General features: G+C 39.1%; 1 protein-coding gene and 1 non-coding gene across 3 annotated transcripts in view; one reads left to right on the forward strand and one right to left on the reverse strand.

Annotated features, from left to right (window-relative positions):
• The window catches only part of PDGFD (platelet derived growth factor D), a 282,712-nt gene that overhangs the window by 112,684 nt on the left and 144,621 nt on the right, over positions 1 to 25,407 (reverse strand). The window lies entirely within an intron of this gene.
• On the forward strand, positions 16,359 to 16,431 carry TRNAC-GCA. The gene has a single exon. It is a non-coding gene; the product is annotated as a tRNA-Cys (tRNA).

The raw sequence follows: 25,407 nt of genomic DNA on the forward strand, positions 1-25,407 counted from the left end.
TCTGACGGACAGAGTGCCAGATAACTATGGATGGAGGTTCATAACACTGAACAGGATGTAGTGACAAAAACCATCCCCAAGAAAAAAAAAAATTCAAGAAGGCAAGTGGTTGTCTGATGAGGCCTTACAAGTAGCTGAGAAAAGAAGAGAAGTGAAAGGCAAAGGAGAAAAGGAAAGATATACCCATTTGAATGCAGAGTTCCAAAGAATAGCAAGGAGAGATAAGAAAGCCTTTCTCAGTGATCAGTGCAAAGAAATACAGGAAAACAACAGAATGAAAAAGACTAGAGATCTCTTCAGGAAAATTAGAGATACTAAGGGAACATTTCATGCAAAGATGGGCACAATAAAGGACAAAAATGACAAGGACCTAACAGAAGCAGTAAAGATTAAGAAGAGGTGGTAAGAATACACAGAAGAGTTGTACATAAAAGCTCTTAATGACCCAGAAAACCATGATGGTGTGGTCACTCACCTAGAACCAGACATCCTGGAGTGTGAAGTCAAGTGGATCCTCAGAAGCATTGCTAGGAATAAAGCTAACACAAGTGATGGAATTCTAGCTGAGCTATTTCAGATCCTAAAAAATGATGCTGTTAAAGTGCCATACTCTATATGCCAGCAAATTTGGAAAACTCAGCAGTGGCCACAGGACTAGAAAATGTCAGTTTTCAATCCAATCCCAAAGAAAGACAATGCCAAGGAATGGGAAAATTACTGTACCTTTGCACTCATTTCACATGCTAGCAAGATTATATTCAAAATCCTTCAAGCTAGGCTTCAGCAGGATGTGAACTGAGAACTTCCAAATGTACAAGGTGGATTTAGAAAAGGCAGAGGAACCAGATATCAAATTGCTAACATCCAATGGATCATACAAAAAGCAATGGAATTCCAAAAATCATCTATTTCTGTTCCATTGACTATGCTAAAGACCCGTGAGGATCACAACAAACTGTGGAATATTCCTGAAAAGATGGGACTATCAGACCACCTTACCTGCCTCCTGAAAACCTGTATGCAGGTCAAGAAGCAACAGTTAGAATTAGACATGGAACAATCAACTGGTTCAACACTGGGAAAGGCGTGTTATGCTGTATATTGTCACCCTTGCTTATTTAACTTATATGCACAATACATCATGTGAAATACTGGTTAGGTGACTCACAAGCTGGAATCAAGATTGTTGGGAGAAATATCAACAACCTCAGATACACAGATGAAACCACTTTAATGGTATTTAATGGCAGAAAGTGAAGAGAAACTAAAGAGCCTCTTGATGAAAGTGAAAGCAGAGACTGAAAAAGCTGGCTTAAAACTCAACATTCCAAAAACTTAAGATTATGAAATCCGGTCCCATCACTTCATGGCAAATAGATGGGGAAAAAGTACAAATAGTGTCAGATTTAATTTTCTTGGACTCCGAAAATCACTGTGGATGGTGACCGCAGCCAAGAAATTAAGAGAGACTTCCTCCTTGGAAGAAAACCTATGACAGACCTAGACAGTGTATTAAAAAGCAGAGACATCACTTTGCAAACAAAGGTCCCTATAGTGAACTATGGTTTTTCCAGTAGTCATGTATGGATGTGAGAGTTGGACCATAAAGACGGCTGAGCACCAAAGAATAGAGGCTTTCAAACTGTGATGCTAGAGAAGACTCTTGAGAATCCTTTGGATAGCAAGGAGATCAAAACATTCCATCCTAAAGGAGATCAGTCCTGAATATTCATTGGAAGAACTGGTGCTGAATCTGAAGCTCCAATACTTTGACCACCTGATGTGAAGAACTATCTCACTGGAAAAGACCCTAATGCAGGGAAAGATTGAGGGAAGGAGGAGAAGCGGGCAACAGGATTAGATGTTTGGGTGGTATCACTGACTCAAAGGACATGAGTTTCAGAAAACTTAGCGAGATAGTGAAGGACAGGGAAGCCTTGTGTGCTGCAATTTGTGAGGTCGCAAAGAATTGAACATGACTTAGCCTCCAAACAGCAACAATATTACATAAACACTTAATGTTTATTAGTCTTTAAAAGTCAAGGGAACCTTATGTATTTATCTTCATTATTACCACTTCTTCCAAAATAGGAAGTTACTTGCTTATTTGTAGCAGAGATAAATTTTATTTTATTCTTTATTTATGACATCATGACTTACTTGTATCACCTACTGTAACTTTAATAGTAGACAATCAGGTTTATCTAATCACACCATGAACTCCTTATTGCCAAATTCAGACTTAAATTGAAGAAAGTAGGGAAAACCACTAGACCATTCAGGTATGACCTAAATCAAATTCCTTAAGATTATACAGTGGAAGTGAGAAACAGATTTAAGGGCCTAGATCTGATAGAGTGCCTGATGAACTACGGACTGAGGTTCGTGACATTGTACAGGAGACAGGGATCAAGACCATCCCCATGGAAAAGAAATGCAAAAAAGCAAAATGGCTGTCTGGGGAGGCCTTACAAATAGCTGTGAAAAGAAGAGAAGTGAAAAGCAAAGGAGAAAAGGAAAGATAAACATCTGAATGCAGAGTTCCAAAGAATAGCAAGAGATAAGAAAGCCTTCTTCAGCAATCAATGCAAAGAAATAGAGGAAAACAACAGAATGGGAAAGACTAGAGATCTCTTCAAGAAAATCAGAGATACCAAAGGAACATTTCATGCAAAAATGGGCTCGATAAAGGACAGAAATGGTATGGACCTAACAGAGCAGAAGATATTAAGAAGAGATGGCAAGAATACACAGAAGAACTGTACAAAAAAGATCTTCATGACCCAGATAATCACGATGGTGTGATCACTGAACTAGAGCCAGATATCCTGGAATGTGAAGTCAAGTGGACCTTAGAAAGCATCACTACGAACAAAGCTAGTGGAGGTGATAGAATTCCAGTTGAGCTATTCCAAATCCTGAAAGATGATGCTGTGAAAGTGCTGCACTCAATATGCCAGCAAATTTGGAAAACTCAGCAGTGCCCACAGGACTGGAAAAGGTCAGTTTTCATTCCAATCCCAAAGAAAGGCAATGCCAAAGAATGCTCAAACTACCACACAATTGCACTCATCTCACACACTAGTAAAGTAATGCTCAAAATTCTCCAAGCCAGGCTTCAGCAATATGTGAACTGTGAACTTCCTGATGTTCAAGCTGGTTTTAGAAAAGGTAGAGGAACCAGAGATCAAATTGCCAACATCTGCTGGATCATGGAAAAAGCAAGAGAGTTCCAGAAAAAATCTATTTCTGTTTTATTGACTCTGCCAAAGCCTTTGACTGTGTGGATCACAATAAACTGTGGAAAAGTTTGAAAGAGATGGGAGTACCAGATGACCTGACCTGCCTCTTGAGAAATCTGCAGATTAGAACTGGACATGGAACAACAGACTTGTTCCAAATAGGAAAAGGAGTACGTCAAGGCTGTATATTGTCATCCTATTTATTTAACTTCTATGCAGAGTACATCATGAGAAATGCTGGACTGGAAGAAACATAAGGTGGAATCAAGATTGCCAGGAGAAATATCAATAACCTCAGATATGCAGATGACACCACCCTTATGACAGAAAGTGAAGAGGAACTCAAAAGCCTCTTGATGAAAGTGAAAGTGGAGAGTGAAAAAGTTGGCTTAAAGCTCAACATTCAGAAAATGAAGATCATGGCATCCGGTCCCATCACTTCATGGCAAATAGATGGGGAAACAGTGGAAACAGTGGCTGACTTTATTTTTCTGGGCTCCAAAATCACTGCAGATGGTGACTGCAGCCATGAAATTAAAAGATGCTTACTCCTTGGAAGGAAAGTTATGACCAACCTAGACAGCATATTCAAAAGCAGAGACATTACTTTGCCAACAAAGGTCCATCTAGTCAAGGCTATGGTTTTTCCTGTGGTCATGTATGGATATCAGAGTTGGACTGTGAAGAAGGCTGAGCACCGAAGAATTGATGCTTTTGAACTGTGGTGTTGGAGAAGACTCTTGAGAGTCCCTTGGACCGCAAGGAGATCCAACCAGTCCATTCTGAAGGAGATCAGCCCTGGGATTTCTTTGGAAGGAATGATGCTAAAGCTGAAACTCCAGTACTTTGGCCACCTCATGCGAAGTGTTGACTCATTGGAAAAGACTCTGATGCTGGGAGGGATTGGGGGCAAGAGGAGAAGGGGATGACAGAGGAATAGATGGCTGGATGGCATCACCGACTCGATGGACATGAGTCTGAGTGAACCCCTGGAGTTGGTGATGGACAGGGAGGCCTGGCGTGGTGCGATTCATGGGGTCGCAGAGTTGGACATGACTGAGCGACGGAACTGAAGTGAACTGAAATGAATAAAGACATTGTATGAGCTGATAGATAACACTTCACAAGATACTGTTTCCACCATTAAAAATACGTGTAAAATCTGTACAAGTAGTGAAAAAGTACACACTTCCAGTTATAAAATAATAATGTATAGCATGATGTCTATAATTAATAATACTTGTACATTTGGAAGTTTCTAAGAAAGTTGGTGTTAAAAGTGCTCACCACACAAAAAAATTGTAACTATGTGTGGTGATGGATGTTAACGAGACATGGTAGTGATAATTTTGCAGTATATACAAATATCAAATCATTGTGTTGTAGACCTGAAACTAATATAATGTTATACATCAACTATTTCTCAATAAAAATGATGGCAATATATTTTGGCTTATACAGTATATGTCAATATAATTTAAGCTTGTTTTCTTGTCAGACCACTCCTGTGGTCTATAATCTATAATCTTTTTTTAGATGAAATAGAAGGAAATGTGTAGCTTTTAATAAAAAACAATTCATGCTTGTATCTAATGAATATTGAGAATGATGCAATTGCATTTATATAAATCTATCTGTGAACCCAAATAGGCATTGTCAGAGTTCACATCTAATTTATGCTAGAAAACTAGATTATATGGCAAAGAGTGACAGACTTCATTTTCTTGGGCTCCAAATCACTGCAGATGATGACTGCAGCCATGAAATTAAAAGACGCTTGCTCCTTGGAAGAAAAGCTATGACCAACCTAGATAGCATATTAAAAAGAAGAGACATTACTATGCCAACAAAGGTCTGTGTAGTCAAAGCTATGGTTTTTTGAGTAGTCATGGATGGATGTGAGAGTTGGACCATAAAGAAGCCTGAGTGCTGAAGAATTGATGCTTTTGAACGGTGGTGTTGAAGAAGACTCTTGAAAGTCCCTTCGACAGCAAGGAGATCAAGCCAGTCAATTCTAGAGGAAATCAATCCTGATTATTCATTGGAAGGACTGATACTAAAGCTGAAACTCCAATATTTTGGCCACCTGATGCAAAGAACCTTTCATTCGAAAGGACCCTGATGCTGGGAAAGATTGAAGGTGGGAGGAGAAGGGCACAGTAGAGGATGAGACGGTTGGATGGCATCACCGACTCAATTCAGTTCAGTTCAGTGGCTCAATCATGTCTGACTCTTTGCGACCCCATGGACTGTAGCACGCCAGGCCTCCCTGTTCATCACCAACTCCCAGAGTTTACTCAAACTAGAGTCTAAGCAAGCTCCAGGAGTTGGTGATGGAGAGGGAAGCCTGACGTGCTGCAGTCCATGAGACCTCAAAGAGTTGGACACAAATGTGCGACTGAACTGAGCTGATATAGCAAAGAAGGACTAATGGTATACCAGCATCTGTCTGGCTTCCCAGGGAACCCTGGCTTCTCTGGCTTCCCTAACCCACATATTAATAATAATCAGCTAATCTCTTACATGAAATCTGAAGTTATTTTCTGGGTCAAGGCTCACAGTGGTCCACCATTCTACAAGCACTAGCTGAGATCTTAACAAATGGTAGATGGAGCTCAAAAGTGGCCGTTTAGACAGTGGAACCCTCTGTGTAATGTTTTCACACTAAGTATGATGTCACTAGGCAGGGAAAGCAAGGTCTAGGTTCTTCTGTCACTACTGTTTTTGCAAAAGAAAAGATAGAACGTTCTGCTCACCTCATCTCAAGTCTTTCTTGCCAGTCTACCTGTTGCTCTGAACTGTTATTTTATACTTTTTAATCATAAACCATGAGTAAGTGTTTTGAAATCTTACTAGTTTTTATCCTGAAACATACACAATAAAATGCTAACCTTTAAATTGAGCTCAAGTTACTATTCTTCTTTGAGACTGTTACAAATGCCATGCTATGAGAAGCCAGTGACTGAATTGAGCTTCTGTTTTCTTCTTAGATTGACAGGATACTGCTTGAAAAAGAAATGCAGATTTTATTTATTCTCAAAGGGCCTCAGGTGTGAAAAAATCTGCATTTTAAGTTAGAAAAAAACCAATTTCAGAGGAAGGAAGAACTACAGGTCATCTCTTTTGCTACTGTAGGATAAAAAAGAGAAATAAAGACAGCAATGCCTTTGCATCTAGAATATAAAGAAATAGCATTTTAAAACACCTGTTGCCAGTCCAGGTTCGATGCACGATACTGGATGCTTGGGGCTGGTGCACTGGGATGACTCAGAGAGATGGAATGGGGAGGGAGGAAGGAGGAGGGTTCAGGATGGGGAACACATGTATACCTGTGGCGGATTCATTTTGATATTTGGCAAAACTAATACAATTATATAAAGTTTAAAAATAAAATAAAATTTAAAAAAAAACACCTGTTCACATAGGATAATTATCTATTTAACATTTTCCTTAAATTAAATAGCATATTCAAAAGCACGACTTTCTAAATTCTCTACATTGGACATATATATAAATAAAATAGGGTTTGGGAAGTGCAAAAACTGAATAAATTTAAAAGTATCAGAGTAATAGTATTCATTAAACCATGAGGATGCCATGTTTCACAAAATTGCAATATCATGTGAGAGTTATATGTGATGATCCAATTTAGCTATTTCTATTTTTCACTTTTGGCTTAAAAAAGAGTCTCAAAGACAAACCTTTCATGCATATAAAGAACTTGCATGGAAAATACAGTGGATACTAATTGGTTTTTTACTACCCATTTCATGTTTGTGCTAGAGTCCAAAACCTCAATAGAATCAATATATCTCTTCATTTATCAGTTTGTGAAAATCAGTAAGCTCTGAAGAAATATTTGCTGAATAAGTCCTTCTGAGATTCTGCACACAGGGAGATAGGTCTTTTACTTCATTTGCACCACAGTACCATATGTTTAATTAATCCACTGATCTTACAGGCTAATCTAGGCTGCAAGTAACAGATGATCACACTGAAAAATGACTTAATAAAGTGTCATTCCCCCTCTGCACCGACAAGTTCATTCTCTATGTCTGCATCTCTGTTCCTGTGCTGCAAACAGGTTCATCAGGATCACTTTTACAGATTTCATATATATGTGTTAATAGATGGAGGATTAGCTGAGGAAGTAGCGTTGATATATACACATCACCATGTGTAAAATGGCTAATGGGAAGCTCTGTATATCACAGAGAACACACTCATGCTCTGTGATGACCTAGAAGGGTGGAATGGTGGGTTCAGGGGAGGCTCAGGAGAGAGGACATATATGATACATCTGGCTGATTCTTGATGTTGTAGAGCAGAAACTCACACAACACGTAAAGCGATCATATTCCAATAAAACATAAAACACCTTTAAAAAGGTAAGAAAAAAGAAACTGTATCCTGTCACCAAAGGCAATGAAGAGTTAGAATATATGTAGGGTTGGTCAATTCAAGGTTCTGCAATGTAGTCGTGCTGCTGCTGCTGCTGCTAAGTCACTTCAGTCGTGTCCAACTCTGTGCAACCCCATAGATGGCAGCCCACCAGGCTCCCCTGTCCCTGGGATTCTCCAGGCAAGAACACTGGAGTGGGTTGCCATTTCCTTCTCCAATGCATGAAAGGGAAAAGTGAAAGTGAAGTCGCTCAGTCGTGTCTGACTCTTAGCGACCCCATGGACTGCAGCCTACCAGGCTCCTCCATCCATGGGATTTTCCAGGCAAGAGTACTGGAGTGGGGTGCCATTGCTTTTTCTGGCCCTGCAGTCATGGGCACCTACTTTTCTGCAGTGCCATCCACAATGTGTAGTCTGTCCTCAAAATATTCTCAGCCAGCTATCTCTTCCTCACAGAGTGGGATTCAGAGGCCAAAGTGGGGACTTCTCTCCATGGGCATCTCTTTTTAAGAAACCAGAAGCCTTTCTGGAACCTCGATGCCCACCTCCATGCTGGCATTTCCTCCTTCCCTCCGTCTTACTGGGCACATTCTCAGGCCTACTCCATTCCCAGGGGAGTTACCATGACTGGCTCACATGCACACAACACACTCCCTGGGCTGGAGACAGCTGACAGAAACAGTGTTAGTTGCTCAGTGTGTTGAACTCTTTTGTGACCCCCATGGACTGTAGCCCACCAGGCTCCTCTGTCCATGGGATTATCCAGGCCAGAATACGGGAATGGGTTGCCATTTCCTTCCCCAGAGAAGCTTCCTGATCCAGGGGTCGAAATCAGGTCTCCTGCATTGCAGGCAGATTCTTTACCCTCTGAGACACCAGGGAAGCCTGGGGAGCAGCTAAGCCTCCCTCCCCTGAAGCCCATGTCCACCCATCATGGTTCAGTGAGTAACCAAAAGGGGGCAGGAAAGCAGCTGGAGTGGCCACTAATGTCAGTGATTTAGGAATTAGTACGCTTGTCTGTGTTTTTATCAAGGTATACAAGGCCACTGGTAATATACATTCAACCAACACTTCCTGAGCGCATGCTACTTCAATGCGGACAGGGAATCAGAACCACTGTTGGAATGAAGAAATTACTATGACACAGTTCCTGCTCTGAAAAGTGTTGTTTATAATCTGTTTGCTGGGAAGGGATGTTTGCAGAAAAACCTTTCCTTCCACACACAGCATGTAATTCCACCCAAGAATGTAGGTCATATTAAACTAAATTTTGTAAGGAAATCTCTGACATTTTCAGCCCTCAGCAATCTCTCTCACCTTAAAACAATCTGTTAACATTCCTTGGGTGTTTTTCCTATCTATTTTATTATTCAGTATATGGATACTAATGCGAGGGACATCAGATAGGAAAGAAGACTGACTTTATTCACTGGAAACTGTCTCGGTCCATGTAGCCAAATATTAGCCTTCATCTCCTATTAATACTTTCTCAGTTCAAGTTTCTAGTCTAGCACTCAGCATAGCCTTCATCGCTGTCCTGTCCAACCTCTCACCTAAAATTAGGAATTTTCATAAACTCCAACTGCTTAATCACCTAAGTATTCAATAAACAATAACTGAAGTTCAGAAGTTTTGATCTTTTCTCTCACCTGCAGGATTTTTTTTTTTTTTGAGGGGGTGACTGACATATGTCTTACAAAGACTTATTCAGCTAACATTGCCTACATCTTTATCTTATTATATTTATCAGGATACCAACTTTGGTGAAGAAGAGCCAAAGTCTTATAGAGCTACTCATGAGAGCCTTACAGAAAGTAAGTACAACATATTTAATTGTTATGGGTGTTACAGACAGGATCCTTGGCATCTGCTGGTGGGCCATTTGGTATAGGTGCATCACCATCATTTATAGCTCCAGAAAGATTTGAAAGCTACAGTGAACTGCTGTTCTCACTAGCAATTATGGAACAGAGAGGTCTTTAGATTTTAAAAAATGCACAGAGTGCCTCATGATGATATGGTGGGTGGGAATGGGGGAAGGGAAATAGAATTTCTTGGGTCAAGCATTGTGACAAAAACCAGCATGTGCTGCCTTACTGCCTTTGCCTAAAATATTCATTTGTTTCCTGTCCTCCATTTCCCAGAGTGAAAGTTTCTGGAAAATAATGACTGCATCTTATTCGTTGCTATATCAGGACATAATGGGAGCTAATAGGAGGCTTTCAATTAATATTTTTTGAATGAATGACATTGAGTATTCTTACAGCAAGATATTTATACACATTTACATATGAGGAAGCAGTACAAGAGAAGACAAGCAGTTAATCCATCTGATGACTGAGTAGTTCATTTGCAATTTTGAAACCAGAATTTCAAACCCTGCAGTCAAAGCTATGACATGAACTCCTACTAGTCTGCTTCTGTAAACTAAGATGTATTTTGGGGGTCCAGCCACTCGTGATACCCTTTTCTTTGTGAATAGCAATCAGCAGGTGCCCAGGCAGCCCCCATCCCCAGTGGTGAGCTACATCCAGAAACGTTTACAACCCGTCACTGCGCAGACATCCTGTCTGCTATGGGACGTCCTTTTCCATCTCCATTTCAGACCCCAGTGAATGAATTAATCCTTGAGTCTCAAATGCATAACACAGTGCCTGGCACAAGATGAGGTCGAGCAATATCTAGAAATAAATTATTCAATGATAATAGAAGGAAAGATTCTTCCTTACAGTAAATCAAATCCTACCACATTATGACTTATACCCATTTAAACATAAATAATTTAGTTCAGTTCAGTCACTCGGTTGGGTCTGACTCTTTGCAACCCCATGAACTGCAGCATGCCAGGCTTCCCTGTCCATCACCAAAACCCGGGGCTTACTCAAACTCATGTCCATCAAGTCGGTGATGCCATTCAACCATCTCATCCTCTGTCATTCCCTTCTCCTCCACCTTCAATCTTTACTAGCACCAGGGTCTTTTCCAATGAGTCAGTTCTTTGCATCAGTGGCCAAACTATTAGAGTTTCAGCTTCAGCATCAGTTCTTCCAATGAATATTCAGGACTGATTTCCTTTAGGATGGACTGGTTGGATCTCCTTGCAATCCAAGAGACTCACAAGAGTCTTCTCCAACACCACAGTTCAAAAGCATCAATTCTTTGGTGCTCAGCTTTCTTTATAGTCCAACTCTCACATCCATACATGACTACTAGAAAAACCATAGCTTTGACTAGACGGACCTTTGTTGGCAAACTTATGTCTCTGCCTTTAAATATGCTGTGTAGGTATGTCATAGCTTTTCTTCCAGCATAGTTATTTAATCTTTATTATTCTGTGTAAAGTACAATAGTAGATATTATAGGACACAAACACAAAAGACATAAATCCTAACAAAGTAAGATACAGAGATGGAAATCAAATATATTTAATCTTGAATGCCAACTCCAAAACACTTTTAAGTCTTTTCCTTATGAGCTTTGAGGAGGTTTCTAAGACTGCAGGTATGCTCCAGGGGAAAGACTACTATATATAATTACTAGCACCTACGCTGAGTAAAGCAAGGACAATACCCAGTTGTGGATGTGACTGGTGATAGAAGCAAGGTCCGATGTTGTAAAGAGCAATATTGCATAGGAACCTGGAATGTTAGGTCCATGAATCAAGGCAAACTGGAAGCAGTCAAACAGGAGATGGCAAGAGTGAACATCGACATTCTAGGAGTCAGTGAACTAAAATGGACTGGAATGGCTGAATTTAACTCATATGACCATTATATCTACTACTGTGGGCAGGAATCCTTTAGAAGAATGGAGTAGCCATCATGGTCAACAAGAGTCCAAAATGCAGTACTTAGATACAATCTCAAAAATAACAGAATGGTCTGTTAGTTTCCAAGGCAAACCATTCAATATCACAGTAATCCAAGTCTATGCCCCAACCAGTAAAGCTGAAGAAGCTGAAGTTGAATGATTCTATGAAGGCCTTCAAGACTTTCTAGAACTAACACCTAAAAAAGATGTCCTTTTCATTATAGGGGACTGGAATGCAAAAGTAGGAAGTCAAGAAACACCTGGGGTAACAGGCAAATTTGGCCTTCGAATAGAATGAAGCAGGGCAAAGGCTAATAGAGTTTTGCCAAGAGAACACACTGGTCATAGCAAACACTCCCTTCCAACAACACAAGAGAAGACTCTACACATGGACATCACCAGATGGTCAACACTGAAATCCGACTGATTATATTCTTTGCAGCCAAAGATGGAGAAGCTCTATACAGTCAACCAAAACAAGACTGGGAGCTGACTGTGGCTCAGATCATGAACTCCTTACTGCCAAATTCAGACTTAAATTGAAGAAAGTAGGGAAAACCACTAGACCATTCAGGTATGACCTAAATCAAAGTCCTTATGATTATACAGTGGAAGTGAGAAATAGATTTAAGGGACTAGATCTGATAGATAGAGTGCCTGATGAACTATGGACTGAGGTTTGTGACACTGTACAGGAGACAGGGATCAAGACCATTCCCATGGAAAATAAATGCAAAAAAGCAAAATGGCTGTCTGGGGAGGCCTTACAAATAGTGTGAAAAGAAGAGAAGCCAAAAGCAAAGGAGAACAGGAAAGATATAAGTATCTGAATTGAGAGTTCCAAAGAATAGCAAGGAGAGATAGGAGAACCTTCCTCAGCGATCAATGCAAAGAAATAGAGGAAAACCACAGAATGGGAAAGACTAGAGATCTCTTCAAGAAAATTAGAGACACTAAGGGAATATTATTTGCAAAGATGGGCTCGTTAAAGGACAGAAATGTTATGGATCTAACAGAAGTAGAAGATATTAAGAAGAGATGGCAAGAATACACAGAAGAACTGTACAAAAAAGATCTTCACGACCAAGATAATCACGATGGTGTGATCACTCACCTAGAGCCAGACATCCTGGAATGTGAAGTCAAGTGGGTCCTAGAAAGCATCACTACAAACAAAGCTAGTGGAGGTGATGGAATTCCAGTTAAGCTATTTCAAATCCTGAAAGATGATGCTGTGAAAGTGCTGCACTCAATATGCCAGCAAATTTGGAAAACGCAGCAGCGGCCACAGGACTGGAAAGGGTCAGTTTTCATTCCAATCCCAAAGAAAGGCAATGCCAAAGAATGCTCTAACTACTGCACAATTGCACTTGTCTCACACGCTAGTAAAGTAATGCTCAAAATTCTTCAAGCCAGGCTTCAGCAATATGTGAACTGTGAACTTCCAGATGTTCAAGCTGGCTTTAGAAAGGCAGAGGAACCAGAGATCAAATTGCCAACATCCGCTGGATCATCAAAAAAGCAAGAGAGTTCCAGAAAAACATCTATTTCTGCTTTATTGACTATGCCAAAGCCTTTGACTGTGTGGATCACAATAAACTGTGGAAAATTCTGAAAGAGATGGGAGTATTAGACCACCTGACTTGCCTCTTGAGAAACCTCTATGCAAGTCAGGAAGCAATAGTAGTTAGAACTGGGCATGGAACAACAGACTGGTTCCAAATAGGAAAAGGAGTATGTCAAGGCTGTATATTGTCACCCTGCTTATTTAACTTCTATGCAGAGTACCTCATGAGAAATGCTGGGCTGAAAGAAGCACAAGCTGGAATCAAGATTGCCAGGAGAAATATCAATAACCTCAGATATGCAGATGACACCACCCTTATGGCAGAATGCTAAGAGGAAGTAAAGAGTCTCTTGATGAAGGTGAAAGAGGAGAGTGGAAAAAGTTGGCTTAAAGCTCAACATTCAGAAAACTAAGATCATGGCATCTGGTCCCATCACTTCATGGCAAATAGATGGGGAAACAGTGGAAACAGTGTCAGACTTTCTTTTTTTGGGCTCCAAAATCACTGCAGATGGTGATTGCAGCCATGAAATTAAAAGACGCTTGCTCCTTGGAAGGAAAGTTATGACCAACCTAGATAGCATATTGAAAAGCAGAGACATTACTTTGCCAACAAAGGTCCATCTAGTCAAGGCTGTGGTTTTTCCAGTGGTCATGTATGGATGTGAAAGTTGGACTGTGAAGAAAGCTGAGCACGAAAGAATTGATGCTTTTGTACTGTGGTGTTGGAGAAGACTCTTGAGAGTCCCTTGGACTGCAAGGAGATCCAACCAGTCCATTCTAAAGGAAATCAGTCCTGGTTGTTCTTTGGAAGGACTGATGCTTAAGCTGAAACTCCAATACTTTGGCCACATCATGCATATAGTTGACTCATTGGAAAAGACTCTGATGCTGGGAGGGATTGGGGGCAGGAGGAGAAGGGGATGACAGAGATGGCTGGATGGCATCACGGACTCGATGAACATGAGTTTGGGTGAACTCCAGGAGTTGGTGATGGACAGGGAGGCCTGGCGTGCTGCAATTCATGAGGTCACAAAGAATCAGACACGACTCAGCGACTGAACTGAACTGAACCCTGAGTATGAAAGAGGGATAAATGATCATACACATGTTATATTTGCCACCTCTATGTGCCAGGAGATCCAACCAGGCCATTCTAAAGGAGATCAGTCCTGAATGTTCATTGGAAGGACTGATGTTGAAGCTGAAACTCTAATACTTTGTCCACGTGATACTAAGAGCTGACTCACTGGAAAAGACCCTGATGCTGGGAAAGATTGAAGGCAGAAGGAGAAGGGTATGACAGTGGATGAGATGGTTAGATGGTATCACTGACTCAATGGACATGAGTTTGGGTAAACTCTGGGAGTTGGTGATGGACAGGGAGGCCTGGCATGCTGCAGTCCATGGGGTCACAAAGAGTCAGACACAACTGAACTTAACTGTTAAAGGGATAAACTGAATGAGCTTTCAATAAGTGTGTTTGAAGGGAGTGTTCTGTACTAGTTTCTAGCTGTGTGCCTTGAGGAGATTACCTAATCTAAAGTGACAGTTTCTTAGTCTGGAAATAGTAGGCCATTGTCTACATGATTCCAAGGACCAAAAACAAGCAAACTAATAAGCTAAAAGACATATAGCAATGCCTTTATGAAATCTAAACCAGAAATGAAAGAAAAACCACTTAGTTAAACTGACGCACAGAGTAATAACGTAAAGAAGTAAACAAACAATGATTTCTAGGCAGCAAACATTTTAGGAATTTGGAGGGTGGTGAAGCACAGTCCAATTTATTATTTCAAAGAGAAGAAGTAACATATGTAACAAAATGTAGAGATGGAGATAATACACTTAATATTTTAAATCTGAGTTTTTTTGACACAATTTTTAGGAATGTTAGGCCCCAGAACTATTTCATTAATTTTTTTCCTAATAAGTCTGAGATAACTGTGACTGTTGATAGAACACTGAAAATATAAACCTCATAAAGTATGAACTTACTTTATCCATTTAATCTCCCAGGGATATTACAAATGATTTATTGATAGCTCCTAAGTTAAAATTAAAGAACGGAAAAATATTTCAATAATATGAATGAGATCATATCTATGACAAAGTATATAAGTAAAGAATCCGCCTGCAACGTGGGAGACCTGGGTTCAATCCCTGGGTTGGGGAGATCCCCTGGAGAAGGGAGTGGCTCTGGCCTGGAGAATTCCATGGACTGTATAGTCCATGGGGTCACAAAGAGTCAGACAGGACTGAGCGACTTTCACTTCACATTTTATTATATCACAGCTGTATTCTGATAGGTACCTTATACAAAATCAGGAAACTACAACAAATGTTTCTAGAATATGTTGAAAAGGCAATTGAAAGCATATTTTTTTATTTAGATCTAGAAAAATGACTATATTTTAAGAGCTTAGGATATGGTCATATTTTAAACTCACTTTTTCCTATGCCTTCACATAACTGTCAAGTTTCATATCTATTCTAATATTATATTATTTCATGCATGCATTTGTATTATTAATGGAATAGTTTAAAAAAGATACGACCATCAATGCCAATATATAGGTGTTGAATTCATTATGTTTTAACTTCAGTTCTGGATCTATAATTAGTGGAAGAATCAAAATCTTAGATTAAGGGATTCATTTTTCTAAACAAGTTCAAGGCAAGGCTATTCAGAGTGCTTGTCTGCTATGTGATGAGGAGCCTGAACTTGGTTGAAAATCAACATACTGCTTCCTTTATCAAAAATGTCTTGCTATTTAAAAAAACAATTTTACCAAACTAAACAATGCACTCAGGGCCACAGTTAATCTACACCATGCGTAAACTATGAACAAAGGTTTCCTGGAATGGCAGCAGGTCCGTGGATCACATTTGAGCTGCACTGGTCCAGCGAAACCTAAAACTAGATTGATTCTCTGAAGTCTGACGTATAGAATCACTAGCCTAAATTAGTTGGAGTGCTCTGCAACAGTCCCAACCCTTTGGCACCAGGGACTGGTTTCATGGAAGACACTTTTTCTACAGATGGAAGTGGGGGGTGGGCGGTGTGTTCAGCAGGTAATGCGAGTGATGGAAGCAACTGATGAACATTCACTCACTAGCCTGCCACTGACTTCCTGCTGTGCGGCCTGCTTCCTAACAGGTTAAGGACCAACTGGTTGGGGATCCCTGCTCTTGAGTCAACCGCTTCATTTTACTGTCCCATTTATACTACATTTGGGAATATGACTTGACTGAGATGGTAGAATTCAGGAAGACGTGCTGGTGTGCTGATTCTGAACCTAGGCCTTAGGAGTCATCCTTTGTTTCTATTTGGGGGCTTCCCTTGTGGCTCAGATGGTAAAAGCATCTGCTTGCAATGCAGGAGACCCAGGTTCGATCCCTGGGTGGGGAAGATCTTCTGGAGAAGGAAATGACAACCCACTCCAGTACTCTTGCCTGGAAAATTCCATGGATGGGGGAGTCTACTGGACAAGACTTCACTTTCACTTTTGACTTTGTTTCTATTCAGCCATCTCTGCTTCTGCTACTTCCTGAAGAAACACATGTATCTGGTAGCCTGTTAGGCTACCAAGGCTGAGAGACAGATGTAGATCCAACTTGAACTTAGGGGGTAAACACCATACAAGCTTAGTCTATGTATGTCAAGATACATCTGACCCCAGACACATGAACGAAAATAAATAATTTTTGTTTTAAGCTGCTGAGTTTTGGGACAGTTATTACACAGATTATTCTGCAAATAGCTATTTAATGTCTATACAGAGGGAAACTTTTAAGAGTCAAGGTGGAGGAGGGCTGCTGAGATGAACAGTGTTGGAAAGGGTATACTCACAGTGTGAGTAGAAAGTTTAAAAATAAAATAAAATTAAAAAAAAAAAAAAAAAACATTAAAAAAAAAAAAAAAAAAAAAAAAAAAAAAAGAAAAGGTATTAATGACTATGTTTATGAGTAGCTCTTTCAACAGATTCTAAAAACTCCTGATTTCACAAGTTCTGAGGATCCCTGTCAGGGCTCTGATACAAGGAAGGACCATTCTTCCTTATTTTCTTCCCCGGTGAATACAGCAAGGAACAAAAACAGAATGTAATGCACAAAGACCAGAAATCTGTTAATGAAAGAAGAATGTTTTGAACTGAAATATAACAGACCTCAACCACTTACTAAAGAAAAAATTTCAGCTAATAATAGACATATATAAAGTTACAGTCATCTTCAGTTTGCTTCCTTAAAATAGCCACTCTAAATAAGATTCAACTGACTTACTACTGTTCTTTGTATTTTTCTTCCAAGTTCTAACTTAATGGATGCCATGTCCAAAATGGAGAGCTGGATTCAATAGCTGAGAGAGACAACTGCATTAATTTATGTAGCTTCTTTGAATAGACTGAAAAACAGGACTGCTTATAGAAATTGCTTTCATAATTATTGTTTAGAGTGTGATATTATAATAACATATACTTTCTATAGCACTGAGAATGAAATAGATTTTACCCCTCCAATTTCCTAAGTCAATTTCCAAAACAGATGGCTCCGACCACTCCAAAAGTAAAGAAAAATATGACCTTAAGATTTTTAAAAATGTGAAACAATATTTTGTCTAGGTTTTTGTTTCTATAATGTTAAGCTAAAATTTAGTGTATATATCTGAACCTTATCAAGTATTTAGGTAAATTTAGGTATGTACACACACACTAAATTTACAGGCCATTTTTGTTGTTAAAGTTTCCTGTATACTATTCAATACTATTTGGGTAATAACTATATAAAAATGTAAAAACTTTTTTTATTTATTCAAAGGTTTATTTGTTTGTACATCCAGTTAGTCAAAAATGAAAACTATGGAACAACTATTGCCCAAAGGAATAAAACATAAGTAAATAAATAAAACCTTTGATTTAGCAACCAGAGCAAACTGCAGCAGCTCACTTAATAAAGTGGCTCCAGCCATTCTGGGGTGTTCCCCAGGGTGAAATGTTCCACTTAGTATAGCTTTGTATATAATTAAAAATCTGCCACAACTATGATCTTGAATATCTTCTGGAATAAAGTATACTTAAATAACCAAAATCTCAAGTAAATAACAGCTGCAAGTAAGCAACAAAAATGTCTTCGGAGCAGTGTTTTATTTACATCTTTCTGAACTACAAACTTCTTTGTTCTAATGCATTTCAAACAGAATCCTGTCTTTTCAGGAAGCTCTTGATCTCAACATTTCCAATCATCCTTTTTCAATTAAGCAAAGTTTCTTTCATCTCACTCAACTCACCTAAGATAGATATATAATCATTCTAGAAATGCTCCTACCTCTTGGGGAATATTTAAGAAGTGTTGAATTTGAGTACAAGGGGAAAAAGATGACACTATTCTTTAATCAATAGCTCTGTTGTTTTTTTTTTTTAAACAAAAAAGCACACTACTGATTCATTCTTGGTAAATTTCACAATTTCTCCTAATGTCTAGTCTTAATATTATACAAAGACAATTCACTGTTAAGAAATGTTACCTATCTTTTCCTTGAAACACATTATGTAGCCATAGACCAGAGATTATATAAAATGATCTAGAGAAGGCAATGGCACCCCACTCCAGTACTCTTGCCTGGAAAATCCCATGGACAGAGGAGCCTGGTGGGCTGCAGTCCATGGGGTCGCTAAGAGTCGGACACGACTGAGCGACTTCACTCACTTTTCACTTTCATGCATTGGAGAAGGAAATGGCAACCCACTCCAGTGTTCTTGCCTGGAGAATCCCAGGGATGGGGGAACCTGGTGGGCTGCTGTCTATGGGGTCGCACAGAGTAGGACACGACTGAAGTGACTTAGCAGCAGCAGCAAAGATGTGCTAAACAGATGCTCAGCATTTGTTTTTCAACAACAAATGAGTATAGCCACCATGGACATTCAAATAAAATTTTATATGTTGGCTAAATGCCTATTACAACTTCTACATTTACTGCAGAAATTCTCTTTGAAATGATTTTCCTATTATATCTAAAAGCCATATTCAGAGTGAATTACCACACTAGGCATGTTTTATACAAATATTGCTAACCTAAGAAAAAAAGATTGTACAAACTTGTGATAAGTGTTAATATTATCTCAAATGTACCTTCAAAACCAATACAATATTGTAAAGTTAAATAAAATAAAATTTTAAAAAAAGAAAAAAAAACTAGAAAAACATGGACTTGAAAAAAAATAGCTAAATCAAAAGAATATTTTCAAGTATATGCTTTAAGAATACATTTGAACATGATAATATGATACAAACACAAAAGAAACAACACTTGTATTCATTACCTATCATGCTGCTATTGTATCCATATTTCAAATGTAGAACAAATTGGTCAGAGAATACGAATTTTCTTCAAAGAACCACAGGAAGTCTCCTGGATTGCATACAAAAAACTGATACTTAATCAGTGTCTCTAATGTTTGCTAATATTGTCAAAACAACGAGAAATACACATAAGACCTCTGTCAAAAATGTGCATACAAATTACCAATTTGCAAACATAAGTATCAAATCTGTATAATCTCTACTGAAGAACTGATCTCAAGGATTTGCAAGTAGAATATGGAACACATCCTTGGTCAAGTATAATAATGTGATTGATGCTTAAAAATAAGCCCACAAACTAGTGCTATGTGTGCTTCTCAGGAGTCAACAAGATATCAACACTAAGACTCTTGTTTAAAATATAAATAAATTTATGCACAGAAGTAAAAGCCTCAAAGTGCGGAACTGAATCTCAGTACATGGGCAGTGCATGCCCTTAAGACTTACGTCAAACTGTCTACATTTTATTATATACTGTAATTACCATATAGATAAAACTGACAGAGCACTTCTGAATCTGAATCAGACAATTTAAGCAACAATTGATAACACCATTACAGAATATGTAGAAATAGTAACAACTCCACGTCCACATTGAACCCAGATCCAGGAAGCAAGATTTTGACCCGATGATGTAAGGGGTAAGTCCATGGTGTTTATATTTTTGTAAAATGTACTTGGATTTTTTTGAGCATCTGGAAGAAATGGCTGAAATAAAACCACAGAGAATTTAACAGATAAATATTTAACCACCACCAATCCCCCAGCTCATATTCATTTACGATTGTTTCTCCTTGGACTTTAACACTGAGGCAAGGTTATGGGTGCAGACAGTCTTTATCTGGGAGCGTATTCCAGGAGGCACAAGTGAGAATTGGTTATACTCGGACAAGAAAGGGAGAAAATCTAGTGAACGCATCATTGCCATGGTCCACTGCAGTTCAAACCCTTTGAGGAAGCCTGAAGAACATACTTCAGAATTGCCCCACAGAAAGATGGAGAATCTGGAGCATTTATCCACCAAATCCCATGAGCTGGAGCGGCAGCAGTATGTTCAAAAGGACAAGCATCACAAAATCACAGCTTTTGTTTATTCAGCAATGCATGCAAGCCTGCTAAATTGCTTCAGTTGTGTCTGACTCTTTGTGATCCTATGGACTGTAGTCTGCCAGTCTCCTTTGTCCCAGGGATTCTCCAGGCAAGAATACTGGAGTGGGTTGCTGTGTCCTCCTCCAGGGGATCTTCCCAGCCCAGGGACCGAACTCGCTTCTTTCTAAAGCACTGATAAACTTTCCCAGCCACTGAGCAGCAAAGGTAAAGACTTTCAGAATCTGCCCTCTTCATCTCTCTCTTTTCTCTTGAATCTTCATTATCTGTCACTTCCCACATGGAGTCTTTATAGTGGCTTTCAAGTATCCTTTGCATTTTTGCCCCCAAAGTCAGTAGAGGAGGTGGGAAAACTAGGACAGGCAGAGCTGTGTTCCAATTGCTCCTGACTCAGGGGCTGTGGCTGCCATGTTGTCTTCTCCTGACCTCTACCTGCTGGTCATTGTCTTAGGAGAGGTTGGTCTCAGCCCATGAAGTGGCATTATATACATGATTCTCTGGAATCTCTCTTAAGACTAGGCTTTCTTTGCGTTCTTGCCTTCCTGTTTTGCTCCTAACCTATGCCAACCTGAAAGGAAGCCTGCTCCTTGGGTATATTCAAAGCATCAGAGACTTAATTATTTTCTGAAAGTCTCAAAAGTAAAGTTCTTACACTTCAAGATGCACGGGTGAGTGTAGACAACAAGTAGTAGATCAATTTAAAACATCTATCCCTTGAATATTTTATAAAGTTATATAGTACTATATATAGTTTATAAATATATATACACATATTGAGAAGGTGATAAAAGTTTCTTGCTGATTCTTTTTAACTATTGAGGTGCACCATCAAAAGGATTTGCTCTGAGAGACTGCATCTGCTGTTTCATTGCCAGAGGGCCAATGACCTCTGTCAAACAGCAGGTTCTTCAAGGGAACTTTTAGAAGGTGGCAATCAACTGTCCTGAGGAGACACCTAGGTTTGCAAACCTCATGGCCTCATGGTTCTATGCTTCAGTCCAAATGACACTGGGCATTCACCCTGAGTGTTGATTTGCTTAGCTCTGTAAACTGCATTGAGGGTTTGGTTTTTTTAAAAAGCCCTTTAAAGAAGGTATGTGGAATGAAGCTCTCTTTACTGTTCCATCTAACACATGAACTTCCACAACAATAATTCCAAGTCGTAATTTATGGGAAAAAGCATACTCTTGGCATCCACCTCAACAATTTGGTTGCCTACTAACTAGACTTAATTTGCAACCCTTTCAATTATGGTGAATGGATTGTCTTTTCATATGTTCTGTCTGCTAAATAATTCTGTAAGTACCTTACAAGCAGACGCTCATTGTCTACTTCCTTTAACCTGCAAGAACAGGTCACAGACTGCTTTGGTTCAAAATGACAGTGAATAAGTTGTTGAAATAAAGAACTCTGAATGGATTTATTTTCAACTCTTAAAGGTTACTTTTTGGGATTTTTAAGCAGGCTAGTGACAGACTCTTGCTACTACCGTGGGAAGCCTAGAGTGCAAGTTGAAGAGAGTAGGGATGATTCTAAAAGCACAACAGCACCCAGTTCGAGTCAATTAGCAGTTAAAATTAATCTGCATATCATCTTCAGGATATATAAATTCCATTCTCCTTGACTTTTCTGGGTTGTTAAGTATTGCTTCTACTCATTGAGGGAAAGATAACCTTGGTAGAGTGTTTTTCTATTTACAGGACAAATTCAAATTATCCATTAAGCCCACACCAAAATCCTATGGAAAAGAGATCATTGCCATCATCCCCATTTTATATGAGGATAATGAGGCTCAGAGAAATAGATACTTTGTCCAAGGACATTCAGAGAATGTGACAAATCCAATGAGCATAAGCCCTGGTTTCTTTACTTCAAAGAAAGTAAAGGCTTTCTATCTTACTGTGTATCCAACCCAGTTTGTGAGTGTGTGTCTGTGACTACTACCCGAGATATAGAATACTGTTGCTTTATAAAAGGACAGAATAACATAACTTGATTAAATTTTTGATACTAGTTTTTTTTTAAATGCTCGTGTTTTGATGTTTTTTGGTCACAGGAAGAATGAGTTAATATTTTCAAAGAAAAGAGCTTGCAGCCTTGTTTGTAAGAAGTGATTCACAGAGCCTATTTTATTATCAGATAAATTCTTTTTCTTTTATTGAAGTATCTTATATCCATGATGATCTCAGATATTTTAGATGAAGAATTCAATACCATAAAGAAGTGATCTACTTAAGACTATAAAAAAGAACATAGAGACCTGATGCTAACTCCTAGATAAATTGGCTACATATCCATTCCAACAAATGCAAAGTATACCTCCTACCTGAAATTGTCATTGCTTGTTTATTCAGGCTGGTTTACTGCAAATTCAGTTTACAATCCTCCTCGATTTAAATTTTTCTACAAAGACATAATCTGAGAGTTCAACTTTAATATCAGCAACCATGATTTCAGTGGGGATCCACTCTTTGATGTCAATCTAATGTCAGTATATTTCATGTTGTATAAGCAGTAATTTATGAGTTATCCTTGGAACATGTGGTCTAGTGTCTCTTAGCCACAGGCATGAAGGGCCCACCACAATTCTACATTCCAGATGAAACATACTACAGTAAGAACATGAAATCAAACCATGTCTTTGTTCAAGATTAATAGTAATTTAAGTTGTTTTGAAGAAAAATAAGGAAATACAGAAAAATAAGCCTGAAAAACAATTTAGTTAGGGTTGCCACAGAACTTTCTGTTTCACTTCACGTACAGTTTGTAAAGAAAAAGAAAAATCAATGATCTGATCTTTTTTCCTTTCAGCATCTGAAATTGGGTCTCTTATTTGGAAAGCCAGGGTATGTGGTTTTTTCTGATCGGTTCACGTCCTTTGGAGGGTTCCAAAGAGAGACTGTTCATGCTCTGTGAATAAGCAGCACTGACATACTTAACCAACATATGAGTAAACAAAAGCATATCAGCAGTTAAACACATTTTATGAGCTGAGCGAAACAGAATATTCCTAAGTGGAATGGAAATGAAAACAGAATAGAGGACAGGGCTGGGAGCTTCGCGTCTCTCAAAACAGAGAAAGAGCCCAGGGGGACAGTAACACCTCCAAACCATTCTGATAATAAGGAGGGAGATTCTCTGAGCCTGACATCATTTAGATGGCCTAAGAAAGAAGTCTTCTTGTAGCTAACCTGCTAAATTTAATTTATCTGGGAAAAATATGTGAGCTGATTTCTTTTATTTGCTATTTTTTTTTAATTGAAGCTTTTGTTTGTCAGACTTTCTCATTTTCATGGTTGGAATACAATTAAATTCTATAGACAGATGGGATTCAGCTGTGCTAATTACCATGGTGATCAATTAACTCAGCTGCTGTTTAGAATAGAGAAAGCTACATAAACAACAACCTAGAAATTTTCTCTAAGACAGTTGTAGAAACCTATCAAGCATATAATTTATAAAATATCCTAATAGCCATGTTGTTGTGGTACAATGGGCTTCTTTATTTATTTGAGATCTTTACCATATACTTCTGTCCTAACGGGAAACATGCATCCAGTCAATCTGGCCCAGAAGGTCATGATAAATGAAGTGACCTGCTACACAGCTAGCTTTTGGGGTGGCATGGCTGTTGACTGGAGGCATCTTCAGATCTTTCCTACCGGGACTGCATGCATGTACCGGGGAGTTAGATGTTTCATGTGTCAGAGTGAATATATGTGGACAATGCAGAAACTGGCTACTTTCAGAACAGTTTGCACTATATTATCCACGTATGTGTATAGCATCAAGACATTTAAAAAATTAAACTATAATATTAACTAATTATATGCATCTACATTAAAAGCACTTACAAGGACATTTGGAAATTCCTAATTCATGCATTGGAGAAGGAAATGGCAACCCACTCCAGTGTTCTTGCCTGGAGAATCCCAGGGACGCAGAGACTGGTGGGCTGCCATCTATGTGGTCGCACAGAGTCAGACACGACTGAAGTGACTTAGCAGCAGCAATGCAGCTGCTCACATTTCCTAATGAAATATCTCTACAGGCTAGACAGTAACATAAACTAAGACTGAGAGGCAACACAATGTCAAAATATTGAAAGAATTTTCACTAACTCTAAAGCAGAGGAAGAAAAGGATCTATGCAGATGTCAACCCAGGAACTGCATTGGCTTTTCCTCATGAAAGACTGACTGTTAGCTCAACCAGCCAGGCTCTATACAGAAACAAACATGGACATTCATTCTGTTTGTTTGTGCGGGTGCCTTTGTGAATGCTAGGGTTGGGGAGAAAGCTAGACTATTATTCCTTCCCTGCACCAGTCCTAACGTCCTACTGTATCCTTCCATTATCTACAAGGGGAAACAATGAACAGCAAAATGCATGTGTGTTAGAGGAGAAAAAAGTTCAAGCGTATGCTATGATACTCCTGCAGAAGGAAAGGGCAACCCACTCCAGTATTCTTGCCTGGAAAATTCCATGGATGGAGGAGCCTCATAGGCTACAGTCCATGGGGTCGCAAAGAGTCAGACATGACTGAGTGACTTCATTTTCTTTTCATGTTCATGCTATGACACATTGAGCAAAGCATTATTCCTCCAAAGTCAGCTGGGTAAAATTTAACTATGGCTGTGACCAAGTCATGTTTCAAGTTGAATTCAGGAGCAATTTCACCAGTAAGCTTTCTACATATTCCTACTCACTCCTTGTACCCCTCACTCAAACAAGTAACCTTTGTCTTCTCTGAGCAAGCACAGCATTTTATTCACACATCTATTACAACTTCTACTACATTCTGTTATATAAAATGATCCAAAGTACATGAGTCTTATCTGGCCTACTAGCCACCTTGTTCTTTTGAGAAAAGTGAGTCCTAGTCATCTGTGTCCTCAAAGCCCCAAGTCCACTGACGTGCT

The sequence above is a fragment of the Bubalus bubalis genome, chromosome 16 (assembly GCF_019923935.1).
Source record: "Bubalus bubalis isolate 160015118507 breed Murrah chromosome 16, NDDB_SH_1, whole genome shotgun sequence".
Lineage (NCBI taxonomy): Eukaryota > Metazoa > Chordata > Mammalia > Artiodactyla > Bovidae > Bubalus > Bubalus bubalis.